The sequence below is a fragment of the Cryptomeria japonica genome, chromosome 5, assembly GCF_030272615.1.
Source record: "Cryptomeria japonica chromosome 5, Sugi_1.0, whole genome shotgun sequence".
Lineage (NCBI taxonomy): Eukaryota > Viridiplantae > Streptophyta > Pinopsida > Cupressales > Cupressaceae > Cryptomeria > Cryptomeria japonica.
In genome coordinates this window covers 887,055,230-887,069,742 of record NC_081409.1, presented here as the reverse complement: position 1 = coordinate 887,069,742, position 14,513 = coordinate 887,055,230, and positions in this window count along the sequence as shown.

Here is a 14,513-nt window from a genome sequence, read left to right as displayed (position 1 = left end):
TTGCACTGGTAGCTAGAATAGAGGCAGTCAGATTATTCTTGGCTTTTGCAGCACACAAGAACTACAAAGTTCATCAAATGGATATTAAATATGCATTTTTGAATGGAGATCTTGAAGAGGAAGTCTACATTGAACAACCTGATGGATTTTCTTTAACAAATGACAATGATATGGTTTGCAAGTTAAGAAAAGCTTTGTATGGATTGAAGCAAGCTCCAAGAGCTCAGTATGCAAGATTGGATAAGTATCTTTTGAAGATTGGTTTTTCTAAAGGAAATACAGACAACAATTTATACTATAAAGTGACTAATGATGACATCTTGGTTATAGAAGTTTTTGTTGATGATATAATCTTTGGAGGAGAAGATGAATTATGTAAAGAATTTTCTATTAAAATGCAGCAAGAATTTGAAATGTCTATGATTGGATAAATAAAATTCTTTTTAGGATTGTAGATTTCACAGACTGATAAAGGTATACTCTTGAGTCAATCCAAGTACTTAAAAGAGTTACTAAAGACATTTGGGATGGAGAACTCTAAACCGGTAAGCACACCTATAACAACAATTGACAAATTATCACTAAGGGATGAATCTACACCTGTTAATCACAAGATACAAATCTATGATAGGAAGTTTACTATATTTGACACAAACTAGACCTGATATTATGAATGCAGTATGTATTGTTTCAAGATTTCAAATTAATCCTAGAGAAAATCATGAATCAGCAGTAAAAAGGATTTTCTGGTACTTACAAGGCACTATAAAACTTGGATTATGGTATCCTAGAGATGAAAACTTTGAATTATGTGTATACACGGATGTAAACTAGGTAGGAGATGTGGATGATAGAAAAAGCACCACCGGCAAAGCATTCTTTCTTGGAAATAGACTAGTTTCTTGGTTGAGTAAGAAACAAAGTTTTACATCTTTATCAACAGCAGAATCAGAATAAGTTGCAGCAGCAACTAACTGTACACAGGTACTATGGCTTAAGAAAATGTTGAAAGACGTAAAGGTAAAAAGCAAGGAACATATTACTATCTATTGTGATAACACTACAACAATTGATATATCTAAGAATCCGGTATTACATTCTAAAAGCAAACATGTTTCTATCAAACTAAATTTTCTAAGGGAAAATGTTGAAGAAAAGGAAATAAAACTGGTTTATGTGAACACCAAAGAGTAGATTGTGGATATCTTTACTAAACCTCTGCCTAAGGAGACTTTTGAATATCTCAGAGATCATCTTGGGGTCATACCCCCACTGGTAGAGACTTAGGAAGTTGATGGTTGTCATCAACTGATAGAATTAATAGAGAAATCTTTTATTCCGGTCTTTGATGGGAAGCTACTTCTCAGGGGGAGTAGTTGGTATACTAAATTGATTGAAATTTGTATATGAACTTGGCTTGGTAAGATGTTTTTGGTAAGAACTTTGGCAATTGATGTCAAAGGGGGAGAGATTGGAATGGAAAAACAAAAGGAAAACACATGTTGCTCCCAGGGGGAGAGATTGTTGTTTTGGAGAGATTATTACTCTTTGTATTTGTATTTTGATATCTGGTTATGATCTCTTTTTGGAGATTGTTGGTTTTTGGTATTTGGCATTTCTGTTTTGGCACTTTGATGGTTTTTCCATCTTGTGTTGCCATCAATGCCAAAGGGGGAGATTGTTGGTATTTTGGTATGGTTTTGTCGTTGATGTCAACACCTACTAAACACTTATCAACTCTAGCACTTTGGAGAATCAACAACATTCACTGACAAGCAAGTGACTCATGCACAGTCACCAGTATATGGTACACTGGTAGGATATAATGATCACCGACACTTGGAATGGTATGGAAAACACTTGGTAATGTTGAAAACATTGTTTTGACATCTTGTTTTGGAGAATTAGTTATTGGTATATTCACACTTTAATATTTGCTATTACCGGCAAATAGGTCCAGGGTATACATCGGTAGGTTTATCTTTTCCAGATCAGCATGACACGCATTGGAGATGATTAATTATTGTTGTAAATGCATTAAGCCAACATGTTCAATTGGTTATTGCATTGGAAATTATTTTGTTTGTAAAATGTTTTTATTGTAATATCTTGTAAAGCCGACCTACTAAAATTGGTCTTAGGTTATGGTATAAATGTAAGATCTTATTTGTAAGATCAATTGTGGAATGCAAAAAGGATTGTGTGAAGGTATATGTGAGAATAAGCAGAGCTATACACACAGACATCATTTGAAGATTGAAGGAGGGTTTTTGTGAAGACAATCAGAACTACACCGGTACTGAATCCAGCATATGAAGATGTTATTTTGTGCAGTACATTCTTATTGGATTTAACCATCCAACTGTAGTCAGTGTGACTCCCTTTTGTGATTGAGTAGTGAGCTCTAGGTGCTTGGCCTTTCTGCATGTGCAGACCCCATTTATGTACACTTACTATCTACAGTAGTATCATCTGATTGTGGGTAAGGTTTCCCACTATGGTTTTTCCCCTTATAGGGTTTCCATGTACAAAAATTGGTGTTATGTGTTGTGGATGACTTTGTCTTTATGTTTCATACACTAATACTTATCGGTATAGCAATTAACTATTAAATCTATCTATCAACATATTAAACTAGTTTACTGGTATTAAGCATTAAGTTGGTTAAGTTGTTTTGGTTTGAATTTATTAGACAACTGATTCACCCCCCCCCCCCCCCCTCTCAGTTGTCTTTGGGACCTAATAGAATACATGGCTACAACACATCCTTATAAAGAGGTAGTGTAGTTAGAGAGATTGTATTCAAGTATTAGCTTTCAATATAAAAAAGTAAGAATCAAATGTGATAGTCAAAGTGCCATCTATTTGCCTAAAAATACAATATATAATGCTCACACAAAGAACATAGATGTTTAGTATCACTTTGTTTGAGAAATGGTTGAGGGTGGTAGAGTCATGTTACCAAAATTAGACACTTTAGGGAATGTTGTAGATCCCCTTATTAAACCAACAAACATATAAAAATTTAGTTAGTGCAAAGAGGCCATAAAACTCACCTCTTTTGAGGCTTGGTTTGATCAATTTCCCTTTATTATTTATGCAAGATGTTCAACAAACGGGAGAATGTTTTCAAGAAAATGTCTTAACCTTTCTATCCCTATTTTTGAATTTAATTATTAGAACTAGCAAATTGTGATTATCTTTTAGATATCATGAAATTTACTAAATGCAATTGTGACAACTTGAAAGATGTTTTTTAATTGTCAAAATATTAAAAGCATGAAAAAAAGGAAAGATTAATGAAATATTAATAAGATAAGGATGATCTTTTTGAAGTAAAATAAAATCACAAGTTTAAAGGGGAATTTTTCCATTTTTTGTGATTTGTGCCAAAGTGGTTTTTGAAACCATTTGTGATTTACAGTTTCTCTTATGCATATTTATTTAATTCTTGAGTTGAAGTAAACATATGTTATTCAAAGGTTGTTAAAGAAGTGTTGCAGAAATTTAGAGAGAGAAGTTGTATTGATGTAACTCATTTAAAGGATTAATACAAGTATTGGATCTCTTTGGGTGTGAATTTTTTTCTCAAAAGAGTTTCTCCACATAAATATTGATTTATAGTTTGAATTTATTTTATTATCCATTTATATCTTTGATTTATTTCTATGTATCTATTTAGTTGCATAAAATTATCAACATAATTTCACTATAAAGTTTCATCATATTTCAACGTAATTATGATGACAATACATTTTAAATGGTAATATTATGTAGGAAAAACATCATGTATATTGTTATGGTACTTGAAATCCAAAATTAACCAGAACATACTATAGACACCTAAAAATGGTCAACGCTTGCGGAGTCATACTTTAACATTTGCGCATTGCCTCATTTTAGGTTTTTGCGTCGCATTAACATTTTCTCCTATGTCACGCACTTGGTTTTTATCATTTGCGAACATCGAGTCTTTCTTCTGCATTCTTCATTTGTCTCGCTTCCGAATTTGGTCTTGTCGACAACAATCTTCAATCATGATTTTGGTCGATCTTTGTCCTTGTCAATCTTGTCATATTGCGATCGATTTGTCATCGATCCTTGTCCTCTTCAATCATGTCAATTTGGATCAATTTGTCATTGTTCCTTGGCACATTTATAAATCAAATCATTTATCAACACTGGTCATTTATCAATTCAAAATCATGATCGAATCGATATCAATTATCCTTTGTCAAGACCTAATTGTCGTCTTTGCATTTCTAATTCATCTTCCAAGGTTTTATGATTTATTCATTTAATCTTGTTTGGCATTTTCCCTCTAGGTTAAATAATTTATTTATTTATCCTAAGTCTTCTTGTCACAATTAAATGTTTATTTAACTGGCTAATTAATTCCTCCTATTTTTGTAAATTAATTAATGATTGAGAAATTATTAATTAATTTACCTATTTTTCATCAATTTCCTAATTTCCAAGTCATCATTTCTAACCTAATTTTCTAAATTCTCCTAAATTCCTAAATGTCTATTTCTACTTCAAATACTTGTCATAAATCTTTGCATAGCAATTTGTCATAAATTGTCATAAATTGTCATAAACCCTTGCATAGCAATTTGTCATAGACATGTCATAATTTTGCTATTCTTGATTTGAATTTCCATTCGAATCACTATCATGCTAATCTTGTCATCTCTCCAATTCTTCTATAAATTGGATGATCTTCATCAATCAAGGCTAATAACCCTTGATCCTTAATTAATAATTGGTAATCAGACTATCGAATTTAAGCTTCTAGTACTCTTGATCAAAAATCTCGTCTACTTGCTTTCAATTGTGTGTGCACTTGTAGGTGAGATCCACAACCAAACCATTTGAAGAGGAAAGAAGAACAATGGAGCTGCATGGAGGAGCATTCAAATCATGTCTATGGTTTGCATAATTTCTTTGCTTTTGAATGTTTTTATTTCATGTCTCTATTGAATGTGTCTTAGGATAGATTCATTGCAATGAATGCTTTTGTGATTGAGGTATTACGTTTATCTTATTTTGTGATGATTTCCTATTTCCTAACGTACATTAATTGGTGAACCCGATGTGAACACTAACCTTCTAACCTCTTTATGGTGTTTTGAGTGCTCTCAAGTTGATTTGCAGGCCAAAAAACCCAAAAATAGGGCAGTGCAGGGCTTTCTGGAGACTTCTGCGCCTGTGTCAAACAACTTGCACCTGTGTTATGCATTCTGGGCTTGTGTTAGAGACATTCTGTGCTTGTGTCATGGGTTCTGTGCTTGTGTCATGACTTCTGCACTTGTGTAAAGTCCAGAACAGAGGTAAAAAATGCAGTGTTTTACTTGAAAATTGTCTTGTTTTTGCATTCTATTTTCTTTGTTTTGGTTTTTGGTACTAATTATCTGTGCAACATCTTGGCATACACATGGCAAAGAAAATAAATCAAACTACTAACATGCTTTGTGCAGATTCAAAAGTCAAAGAATAAGCGTATCAAACTTCTAACTTGGGTTTTTGCAGGTTGCCTTGGAGAAACAATCAAACTTTGTGTTTGCATTTAATTTTTAGGCACCTAGTGATTTCTAAATAGGTTGGAATGAACATTTGTTTGCTTTGATTGTTGAGTATGACATTGGAGTAGGAGAGTATGCTCTCATCCTTCTTAGGGTGATCAAAAATCCAGATCTTCAATACCATGCTCATGTCTTTGATTGTTTGTCTCCTTTAGAGGGCCTGCCTTCTCGACCACTTTGCTTTTGCAAGCAAGTGATAATCGTGAGAAGGGAATGACCCAAAGTGAGTACGGCTAGAATTCCTTGGCATTCTAACTCACTATAAAAAAATACCCGATGAGCGAAAGCTTTGAAGGAAGTATTACGTGGGAATTGCAGTTACTTGGGAAGTGATGACCCTTGGACTCTTTCTCATATCAACATCTAAGTAGGGCCTCTTGGTCTAAATCGTGCTTGTGCGACTACATTTGTTTGGTATCTTGATGGGCTTAATGTCTCAATCGCACTTGCGTGACATCAAGGAGTAATGCTTAATAGAAATCCTTACTAAACACCTTGTTTTTAGAGGCCAAAAACCCTTCTAGTTGCTTGAGAAGAACAAATTCGGATACTTGGAAGAGATACTAAGTTCACCATGGGGAGATTTCCATGGGGACTGATGCTTGGCTTCCTTGAGAAGTGAGTGCCGTGGAGGGGAGCCCGTGGGGTCAAGCATCTATGTATTCTCCTTGAATCCCATAATGAGTCTACCTCTCAAGTACCTAATGTCTTTTCCTACCATAAGAAATGTGGAAATGAGCATGATTGTCTTGAGTCTAAGTTGCAATATCTTGTATTCTTTGCTTGTCAAAAGTTAAATTGCATCCCATTTCAAAAAGCAAAACAAATTGATCCAACATAAGATTAAACACAAGAGACATTCATCCAACAAAGGTTCAACAAAGTTTAAAACTCATCTTCAAACATGGTTGTCAAATATTGTTCAAGATCTTGTCTCAAGAAGCATGTCACTTACATTTAGGTTCATCCTAGGTTGCATTTTGCAAAAGTCATTGGCAAGTACCAAGGTTAGGTTTCACCTAGGTCATACTCCTTTGCATATCAATAAGGGTCATCCATTTGCATATGTCCTCTTGCATTAAAGTCATATCATTGTCATACATTGCTTACCCTAGGTCTCTTCATTAAGCTTAGGTCCTTATCATATCATATTAGGGTCATTTGCATAGTAATTGTCCCTTTGCATATAGTGCCAAAACTAGGTTTTGTCATACTTGAGTAATCCAAATCTTTGATAAACCCTAAGTCATTGTTAGGAAGTCTAGACCTTGTCAAACCTTTTGTCCTTTTGTCATCAATATCATTTGGTCAAACCTAGCTTAGTATCCAAGCATATAGGGGAGACATTGTTATTTTGTCCTATTGTCACTTGGTCCTTTTGTCCTTTGAGGTCTAGACATCATTTCAATTTCCTAAGGGTCTCTTTTAGATTTGCATTCCAAAATGTTTGTCAAAATCTTGAAAAACAACCAAAAACATAGGTTGCATTCTTGCCATAGGTTGCATTCTCATTCATTTAGTTTGCATTTAGTTTCATATCATATATTGTCTTTGAAAAATTCCAAAAATATTGCATTTGCATAGTGACATGTCTATTGAAACAAGGTTCCAAGCACCAATGATTCAACAAAGTTTGACATATCAACCAACAATGCAATCACAATTCTATCCAACCCAACAACAAGGAAATATCGATCAAACTTTTTATGATGAAACAAGTCTCCAAATACAAAAACTAGAGGAGAAACTAGCTCAAGAAGAAGAGATATTGGAACAAAGAGTGAAAAACATTGAGAAGAATAGATCACAAATGTCCTAAGTGTTTCAAAAATTTCCAGGTCAAAATCCAAAGGTTGAGCCAATTGATGTAAGATCTCTTCTTGAACAATCAGACATACCAGCTCTCCTCTCCCAAATAGAGATGATGAAACAATTTCAAGAAAAGAGACAACATCAATTTCAACATTATGTGCCTCCACAACAAGAACAAGAAGGTGTTTACTATCAATCCGATTTTCAACCAATACAACCAATTGTCCAACATATGCAACCAACACAACCAATGGTTCAATTTCAACAATATGTCTAACCAACTATACAATGTCCACAAATAGTTCAACCAATGGTGGAATATCAACAAGTTCAATCAACATATCAATGTCAACAACAACAACCAAACATTCAAAAACAAAGGTTGTAGCACACACGAACCCAAGTTTCAAACATGTTTGAACAATTGAACCAAGTCCAATATCAAAACATGACATCAAACCAAAAACAAGTTCAAATTCCAGATCCAATCATGTCAAAACCTCAAAAGAAAGGTGGCTTTATTGCAATGCTCTTAAGGAAATTACCAAGTGAGTTTATTGAGGAAGATCAAGATAATATACTTATGTCTAGCAATGCCACATCCCCCCGCAAACAAATTGACTCTCCAGTGGCATCTATCCCTACACCTTTAGAAGTTTCACAAGAACCTTCCATATTGTTCTCATCAAACAATAAACCCAAGGATGCAATTAGCCAAGGGCTATCCATAATTGATTTCCACGATAATCCAATTCATGATGCACATCCTTTTCATGTTTCAGAAATACAAGACCCAATGCCACCATGCACTTTATTGCCATTACCTGTTTTAGAGGACCCCATTTGAAGTCCCTCTTCCTCATGTTCAAGCATTGATTCCTTGCCAGAATCCATCACAAATGTTCAAAGTGCATTTCCTTCATGCCAAAACATTGGTTCCTTGTCAGAATCCCCCATGCATATCCAAAGTCCAACCCCATGTCAAGAGGATAATTTAGAGCACAAAGAAATGAGTCCTAAAGAAAATCAAGATCAAGATCTTGAAACCTTATCATCCCATCCAATTGTTGACTAGGATCTCATCTTCCCAGAAACTCGTGATGATTCCCCTATTCTTGTCCATCCTATCCAAAGTCCTATTGACACTCCATTCCCCGGGCAAGATCAAGATATCCCAGTTCATCCAATCCCAAATGATCCCCTTCCATTTCATGAAAAAAATGTCCTTTTAAATCCCATTGACATTCCAGATATCCCTTTCATCCTTTCTGATGATCCCATTGAAAGTCAAGAGCAAAGCACCTTTAAAGAGGATTCCAATGATCTTCCTCCTTGTCAAGATCAAATTATTCCTTTAGATCCTCCACAAGATCCACTTGTTCCTTCATCTCCTTGTCATAATGCTCCATATACACTCCAAGATCATATTTCTTGTGATGATCCCATTATTCCTCCCATTCCATCTCTTGAAGAGCCTGTCATTGAACCATGTCCACTACACAATCCTAGTCCCTCTCATGATCCTAATCCCCTTCATGATTCTAACGTGTCAATGCAAGATGTTCATGAACCCTCGACATGCATAATGGGTTCTTCCACTTTGTTGAAATCCAATCCACTTCAAGATCTCATTATTTCTCTCATATCATATCCACCTCATAATGGACTCGCATCTTCTTCCCAAATAAAAGAGTATCCTACAAGTCAAGATATTCATAAAGGCAAAGGAGTAGATCTTCATGAGCAAGAACCCCTCCATATCAAACAATATACTAATGGTCATGGCTACAGAGCTCACACTCAAGGCGCTGGTATCCCTTCAAAGTCAAAATCCAAATGTCCACCTTCCCCATCATCACTTCCATCCATTCTAGGTCCCTATATCCCTCCATCTCCTATGCAACATCAGCAAAGGCACACATCCTTGAGTAAATTTCATCAATTCAAAAGAACTCCACTCATTCCTATCCATCCATGCATTCATTTCCTCCTCCAAGCAATTTGGATGCCAAGTATAAAAGTCATAAGTCTAGTAATCCACATGTATTCAAGGATCAACATGTCCAATATAATAGACATGTCAAAACAAAGAACAATATGATCTATAAAGAAAAAGAAATATCCAAAAGGCCACAAAGGCCCACTGAGAAAAATAAAGCAAATTCAAAATCTATATGGGTTCCTAAATCCCTTGTGCAAGCAATGCACTCCAAGGAACCACAAAAGCATGAAAAATCAAAAACCATGTGGATCCCTAAGCGGCTCCTTGAAGCACAAAAGCAAAAAGAAATATCAAAATTGGCATCCAAAATTGTTGTTCCTCCATCCAAACCTTCCCAGTCTATTCCTTCATCACCTTCTTCATCCATTTTGGGCTCTTATGTCCCAAAATCCCAAGCTATTCCTCCATCCAAATCTCACAATCTAAAATACATTTTTCCTCCATCAGTCCATCACCCCTCAAGGTGTGTGCCAATGCCGATCTTGCCAACATTTCCATCCACTCAAGCCCAATTCTTCCAATACCCTATCCATTATCCAATGCATATTTTCCATCCTTCCATCCCTCTGGTCCAATCCTTTGCATAAATCCTTGCCTTAGTTTCATCTCTTTTTCCATGTCCTTATCCTACCAATGTCTTTGAGCATGCTTTTAAAGGTCATGGTCCATTTTTTTCAAGGCTACTATCCAAACAAAAAAAAACGCTTGATTCTTTCTTCCATCCCCTATCATGTGTCCATCTTCTATTGAAAAAGAAAAAAAAGAAAATACAAAAAAAAGAAAAAATTGAAAAAAAAAAGAAAAAAAAAGACAAAAGAAAAAAAAGTAAAGAAAAAATAATTCATCCACTAGTGAAAACCTAGCAAACAGGCGCCTTGGGCAAGTACCATGATGAAAACCTAGCAAACAGGCGTCATGCGTAATCTATGAACTTCTTGCACACCACACTTGGGGGCAGGTTTCCTCCTTCATATCTTATCGCCCTTCATTATCCTATCATACCATGTCATTACCCTTCCTTGTCCTATTGTCCCTCATGTCCAGTTTCCCTTTCCACCTTTGATCTTGACAAGGCTGAGGATCGTCATGAGCATCATGCATCTTGTTTGCAGCTTTCCGTCTATCATAGCTTTTGGTCATTTATCCATTTGCTTATTATAACCTTTCATCCATATTCCCTCTCTTATTGCAACTTTCTGCCAATATCCCTTATCCAATCCCAACCTTCAGTCCATGTCCCTTATCCATTCTTGGTCTTACTTATCCTATCCATATCTTATCACTATCCATACACTCTTTTTGTCCCTTGATCTTGATCTGACATAAGGACGCGAAATGTAAAACATAGTTTCAAAAAAAAACAAAAAAACCTCTTGACATGTCCCTCATGCCATGTTCTTGCTTTACATTGTCATGTCCAGTCTCTTGTCCCATCACGCAATAGCCCTTGAAAATTGCATCTGCATTGTCTCCATGATAAAAGGCCTTTGTCTTCCCTTTATCCACCATCATTTCATCAAGCCTATTTATTCACCTGTCATATTCCTTTCCTTGCTAGACACTGGGGGCAAAATCTTAAAAAATTGAAAAATGTCCTGAAAAAAATTCAAAAAAATTCAAAAAAAAAAAAATCAAATAAAGTCCTGAAAAAATTAAAAAAAAAAAAAAATCAAATAAAGTCCTGAAAAAATTCAAAAAAAAATAAAATTGAAAAATGTCCTGAAAAAATCCAAAAAAATTGAAAAATGTCTTGAAATAATTTAAAGTATCTAAAAACTGAAAAAATGAAAATCCCTAAAAATCATAAAAAGTCCTAAAAAAAATGAACACAAAAACATTTCAAAACATTAAAATCCAAAAACAAGCATTTTGCAATAAATGATACCTTGGTGCATAGACAGATCACTGAGCATCCATCCAACAAACTCGCAATTAAACATTGTGCTTTAATGAAATCATGCGTTAACAGATGAACTTTTCAATCAAATCAGACATTCAAACTAATCAAAACTGTCATATCAATCAACCTCAAAATCAATTTGTCCTTGGCACATTATCATGGGTCTTATACAGGGTGTGGTATACTTGAAACCAGACTGTGTCCTATCTTAGACGGGGTACTGCATGTCCTGAAACCAGACAGCATGATCGTCCTATCCGCACTTTCAACTTTTGACAATGAAGATCAAGATGTTTGTTTGATTTGAATTTGTGCATCTTATCTTTTTATTGATTTATCTTTGGCTTCGGTCATGTTCCTATGTTTCTCGATGATGTCACTGAGTGATTTAGAGTGACCGGGATGGTTCATGATCCTTTTCTTTTTTGATTGTGAGTGTTGCTTGTCTATGATGTGTCTGTCTTTCACAAATAGGGTTGCATTTCAGCTATGGCCTTCAATGCCATGATGCTACGCATCCATTTTGCTACATAAAAATAAAGGTTCTCACCTACAAAGTGCATTACTGAAAGCAAGTTTTCTTCATCTTTAACTGTCTTCTATCTCATTTTCTTCTTACTAACATTTCTTCCGTCAGTTTGGATAGTCAGTTTGGTTTAGTGCTCTGATTTCCCCGCACACATATGCTGCATCAAACTTCATGCATCACATCAAGCATTTTATCCATTTCCTATTATATATGCATCAAAAACACATAAAAAAATATACATATCCATACATGTTCCTAAATAGTGCATAAGTCATCCATACATGGAAAATAACATCAGTCATAACATATTGCATCTCATCATATCGATGCATATCATATATCATCATAATATCGGAGTACAAAATCGGACTGTCTGTCCTAAGTATGGCCCGCAAGCTGACTACAAAATGTCAAAATACATAATGTCCACTGTCTATCTAAGGAGCATGTGCCTCTATCCTCCTCATCCCTGCCATGTCTCAAGGATGATGTCCCTCCTATCCCAAGTCCTGCTAATATATCTATGTCCGTGCTTCTGAGTCTATGTCATAACATGAAGCAATCCGGTCGGTTCTCCCGTGTGATCAACGGATACTGTCGACTCTGCATCACAATTGGGGCATATTTTGTCAGTTTTAGGGTTTTCTCCTATGGGTTGCATTTCCTCATTTTCATGTCTAATCAGGGTGTTTTTCATCTAATCTGACCTATCCTACCCTTATCCCCCCTTTTCGGATCATTTGCATGCCATTTTTGACCAATCTAGGGTTCTCAATGCACAACTGCGCCTGTGTGATGACTCCTGCGCCTGTGTCATGTAACCTGTGCCTGTGTCATGTAACTTGGACTTGTGTACCCTTACACAAGCGCAAAATACCCTACACAAGCACAGAAGACCCTGCACAAGCGCAGAAGACACTACACAAGCGCAGAAGTCAGTTTCTGCATCCCCTGTGGGCCCCGCAATGTCCTGCAAGCAATCGAAATTCATGAAATTGAAAACATGGGTTTTTGAGATCCATACCACTGCTCCTGCATCATCTGGTCATCTGTAAGTGCATACATGTTCCCCAAGGTGATCCGCCATTGGAATGTTCGCCACCTCTCTGCAAGTGTCCTTTTCCAGAGCAACAAATCCTCCTCTTTGGCTAGTGTAAATGAGCAAATTGTCACTCTCTTGGTCCCATTTATAGATCTTTGTCAGTGCATAGATAGACGTGCACCCTCTCCATCTTATGTTGGTCATGGTCTTTTGCATCATCAATTGCTTGTCCTTCATGCATCCGATCTCCGATTATCAGTCCGTTCGATCCTATCATTTTTATCGATCAATTGGCCTCTTTTCTGCATGTTTCCGGCCAATTCCTCGAGGGGGCATGCATATGTCATTATTATTGTCTGGGGCATTTTCATTACTGTTCTTTGAAACAACGCTTAAGATCGCATTGTCTCAAAGAGGGGCAAAATGTAGACACCTAAAAATGGTCAACGCTTGCGGAGTCATACTTTAACATTTGCGCATTGCCTCATTTTAGGTTTTTGCGTCGCATTAACATTTTCTCCTATGTCACGCACTTGGTTTTTATCATTTGCGAACATCGAGTCTTTCTTCTGCATTCTTCATTTGTCTCGTTTTCGAATTTGGTCTTGTCGACAACAATCTTCAATCATGATTTTGGTCGATCTTTGTCCTTGTCAATCTTGTCATATTGCGATCGATTTGTCATCGATCCTTTTCCTCTTCAATCATGTCAATTTGGATCAATTTGTCATTGTTCCTTGGCGCATTTATCAATCAAATCATTTATCAACACTAGTCATTTATCAATTCAAAATCATGATCGAATCGATATCAATTATCCTTTGTCAAGACCTAATTGTCGTCTTTGCATTTCTAATTCATCTTCCAAGGTTTTATGATTTATTCATTTAATCTTGTTTGGCATTTTCCCTCTAGGTTAAATAATTTATTTATTTATCCTAAGTCTTCTTGTCACAATTAAATGTTTATTTAATTGGCTAATTAATTCCTCCTATTTTTGTAAATTAATTAATGAATGAGAAATTATTAATTAATTTACCTATTTTTCATCAATTTCCTAATTTCCAAGTCATCATTTCTAACCTAATTTTCTAAATTCTCCTAAATTCCTAAATGTCTATTTCTATTTCAAATTCTTGTCATAAATCTTTGCATAGCAATTTGTCATAGACATGTCATAATTTTGCTATTCTTGATTTGAATTTCCATTCGAATCACTATCATGCTAATCTTGTCATCTCTCCAATTCTTCTATAAATTGGATGATCTTCATCAATCAAGGCTAATAACCCTTGACCCTTAATTAATAATTGGTAATCAGACTATCGAATTTAAGCTTCTAGTACTCTTGATCAAAAATCTCGTCTACTTGCTTTCAATTGTGTGTGCACTTGTATGTGAGATCCACAACCAAACCATTTGAAGAGGAAAGAAGAACAATGGAGTCGCATGGAGGAGCAATCAAATCGTGTCTATGGTTTGCATAATTTCTTTGCTTTTGAATGTTTTTATTTCATGTCTCTATTGAATGTGTCTTAGGATAGATTCATTGCAATGAATGCTTTTGTGATTGAGCTATTACGTTTATCTTATTTTGTGATGATTTCCTATTTCCTAACGTACACATACAACTTCCCCAACAG